Genomic DNA, 3,993 nt, shown 5'->3' with positions numbered 1-3,993 from the left:
AGAATATCAAAAGAAAAGATAGGGTCACCGTACGTTTTTTCTGGCTAAAAGACAAAATAGGAAAATTTCATGTAGAGTCCTTCAGAAAATGCACTGTTTTAGAGTTACCTCCCCTTAAAATGCCAATTTGAAAATATTCAAAAAACAACCAAAAATAATCTACACTTGTAAAAATTTAATATTTCTAAGTTATATTCTTATAAATTGGTTCTTTTAAATGAAAATTCACATTAAATATTGCATTCCTGCATCAAATTTTGCTAACTTGATAGAAAATATGGACCTTAGATTCTCTGTTTTTCACAATCCAAGATGGCGAAAGACACCCATACCACCTTAACTAATATTTATACTAGATTTCAAAATATCATTTAAAAAATTGAAATGGTTGTCTGAGGGGACGGGGCTATTTTCAAATCACACTTATATATGTCATGAAATGTTGAATAATCTTGTCAATTAACAAACTAAAATATGTCACATCAGATAAAATAAAAAGGTTGATACAATAAAACTACATAAAATTACAGAATGAATAATCATTACAACTGTATAAATATAATATACCTATTAACAAATTAAGCATTACACACTGAAGATTCAACGAAAGCAAGCCAGAAATCTAATATGTCCATTTTTAGTTGCTTAAGAGCAAAAACAATATGTTCAGTATTGTCTTGATTTACTGTAAGCATATCTAATTTGAACTCATCTATGCAATTATATATGTCAAACCAGCCTTGTGGTAATCCTCATACAGAGCCTTGTTGTAATCTTAATAGAGAGCCTTGTGGTAATCCTAATAGAGAGCCTTGTGGTAATCCTAATTGAGAGGCTAATGGTAATCCTAATAGAGAGCCTTGTGGTAATCCTAATTGAGAGCCTTGTGTTAAACCTAATTGAGAGCCTTGTGGTAATCCTAATTGAGAGCCTTGTGGTAATCCTAATTGAAAGCCTTGTGGTAATCTTAATAGAGAGCCTTGTGGTTATCCTTATACAGAGCCTTGTTGTAATTCTAATGAGAGCCTTGTCAGGTAATCCTAATTGAGAGCCTTGTGGTAATCCTAATTGAGAGCCTTGTGGTAATCCTAATTGAGAGCCTTGTGGTAATCCTAATTGAGAGCCTTGTGGTTATCCTAATAGAGAACCTTGTGGTAATCTTAATAGAGAGTTTTGTGATAGTTTATGTTCAGTTGCTTCAGTAAAATCTTGTCAATGAAATGGCATAACAGATATTCTGTAGAAGTATTCAAGATGTTCAATCAGAATCAGCTGGTCAATAACTTCAAATGCAGCAGGTAAGTCTCACATACCAAGAATAGCACAACAGTTGTTATCAAGTGCTAGCTCAATGTGATGAACTTTATTGAAAGCTGTGTCCTTTGAATGAAAACATGCACGGTAGGCTAACTGTATGTTAACATTAAGATAAGACAAAATTAATTCCAATTCTTATATGCAGTCACAGTTATCATGGTAATGGTAGGCTGAAAAAGAATTAAGACACTTTCAATTTTTCTGGCATATAAAGCAAGTGGAATGATTGTCTATTTTTTAAAATGTTCTGTTCCCAGTCAGGAATATGGCAGTTGATATCAAATAGTTTTTTTTCGCAGATTTAGGCGGGATTGTGGCAGGATAGCGCCCCCTTAAAATTTGCAAAGCATGGGTGTCCTCAGAAATAAAAAAAGTATTTGTTGAGAGGACGAAAATTTAAAAAGTAAGTTTATCACAACAAACATGATTACTTAACATAGGTTTGTTTAAGTTCTATAAATATAATATACTTAAAAGGAAGGTGTCAAACGCACTACAGCAGCATTTGATGAAAAATATCCTATAGGCTGGTTAGCTGTTAAAGTAAAACAATTGTTACATTGTAGTTGTGGTTTTTATAAACAACTTCTTTGATAATCGAAGTTCCAAAACATCCATAACTCACTTTCCCACGAATTAGGTGAAAGCGCCCTGCTCGGGGATGGTTTGGATATTTCATCATGGCACGGCCAAAAAAACAGTTTAGGTTTAATTTGTTTCTTAATGAAAGATAGAAATACCAGACTGGTTCAAGCAATAGCTTAGTTTATTATTTGTATCATTATTCATTATCTCTGTGTCAATATATGTTTCTCACTTATGACCTATAAATTTTGCCGAGGCATGAGGTTGGTGCTTCGATAACAGTTCCGGGTAGAAAACTTCAGTGACTGAATTTTCGGCTCTCCCTTAACAGTCACACGTTTAGTAAGTATGGTTTTGAGAAACAATGATAGTCCGTCGGAAAAGGACGATAAATGGCTGACCTGTGTTAAAAGAGAGCACTATCTCTTGCACGTAAAACCCTTATAGATTTCAAAAAAGAGCAGGCTAGTATGCTGGTACAAGACAACACTTGCACTCGTAAAGTGGAAAGGAATTCATATAAGTTGTAATAACTAATTGTTTCCCAACCCACTATAAATAAACCAGTTTAAACTAAACAGTCAAGAGAATGTGTAATTGTGGTACAATAGACATTTATGGTTAAATTCCTGTAAAAAGGGTTGGATCAAAATGGAAATCAACCTCACACCATGGCAAACCATCGTAACAAGTATGAGAGCTGTCTATCAAATGTTTCCATGTGTTGCAATTACAAGGTGATACTATTACAAAACTCTTTCTTACCTTAAAAGTCAACTCCAATGACTATTTAAAACATCAATCCATACTGACAAATTATAATAAATGCTGGCCTAAAAAGTAAAATGAAATTTGTTAAAAAAAATCAGTGTTCAAATATTATTAGATTCCTTTAACTTTGGATTGAGGAACATTTGTATTTATTGTTGTTAACTATTATCATGGATTGATGGACAATTATATTTTTGTGGGTAACATTTTCAATTTATTCAGGATTTTTGTGGGTAAAGATTCCCATGGATTAAGGAAGAATTGTATTTTTGTAGGAATTTGATTCATTTTTTTGCCAAAGTCGGCATACAAGCCATAGAAAATTTGCTAGGAGATGAAGGGAACACAGTTTGACATCATCCCAAAAACACAAAAAATATGACATCTACTAGACTTTGACACGAACGTCAATTGTATTTGTTATTTTCATATATTTCCTGTTTACAAAAACATTGAATTTTTGAAAAACTAAGGATTTTCGTATCCCAGCCAGGAATAGAATACCTTAGACATATTTGGCACAACTTTTCTGAATTTTAGATCCTAAATGCTCTCCAACTTAATTCTTGTTTGGCATTATAACTATTTTGATATGAGCTTCACTGATGAGTCTTATGTAAACGAAACGCACGTCTGGTGTACTAAATTATATTCCTTGCAGCTTTAACTATCTATTTCAAATCTTTAAAAACTTCAAAGTCATAAAAATATGAAGAAAAAAGGTTTTCTCACCTCTTTCAGCTTTAAAAACTAGAACACTTCCTTTAAATTATTTTATTCCGAAAATAAAATGTGTTTCACTAGAAGAATTACATACCTACTAATATATATGTGGTATTTGTCCAAGTCCACATTCATGAAAACATTGTCGCTGAAATAACATACAAAAGAATAAAAATGAACACAAATATATATTTTACAAATCTATGAAATCAGCAGCCTAAAATTTAGTTTTCTAACATTTTTTTTTATATTAATTTCAACCTTAATTTTGTTTTACTATTTGCTCTTTCAGTTATCTTCCATTGAATTAAACTTCCATTTGAAAGAAAATCCTATCTCAGATTACTTTTTCTAATAAAAATTTTATTCCTGAAAAATGGTTCTCAAAAATTCGAAAATTACAAACCAGAAAACAGTGGGATAAAAACCAGCTTAAATTGGAGGATTCACTTCTGCTAATGCCCATACGAGAAAGTCAACCTACTCTCTTAACAAAACTTTTCTTGCTAGATTAATTCTGATAGACATATCCAATGGAATTGAATTTCTAGGCCAAATTGGCTCAGCTGAACCAACATTGCGAATGGGAAGAAGGTG

General features: G+C 32.2%; 1 long non-coding RNA gene across 1 annotated transcript; it reads right to left on the bottom strand.

Moving 5' to 3' along the window:
- Window positions 1-346: 346 nt before the first annotated feature.
- On the bottom strand, window positions 347-3,544 carry LOC134715499 (uncharacterized). The gene is made up of 3 exons (XR_010106734.1): window positions 3,491-3,544; window positions 2,668-2,735; window positions 347-1,487 (listed from the first exon to the last, which is right to left on the bottom strand). It is a non-coding gene; the product is annotated as an uncharacterized LOC134715499 (long non-coding RNA).
- Window positions 3,545-3,993: the final 449 nt, after the last annotated feature.

The sequence above is a fragment of the Mytilus trossulus genome, chromosome 4 (assembly GCF_036588685.1).
Source record: "Mytilus trossulus isolate FHL-02 chromosome 4, PNRI_Mtr1.1.1.hap1, whole genome shotgun sequence".
NCBI lineage: Eukaryota > Metazoa > Mollusca > Bivalvia > Mytilida > Mytilidae > Mytilus > Mytilus trossulus.
Note: the sequence above shows the minus strand (reverse complement) of the source record. Positions and strands in the feature narration are given on the sequence as shown.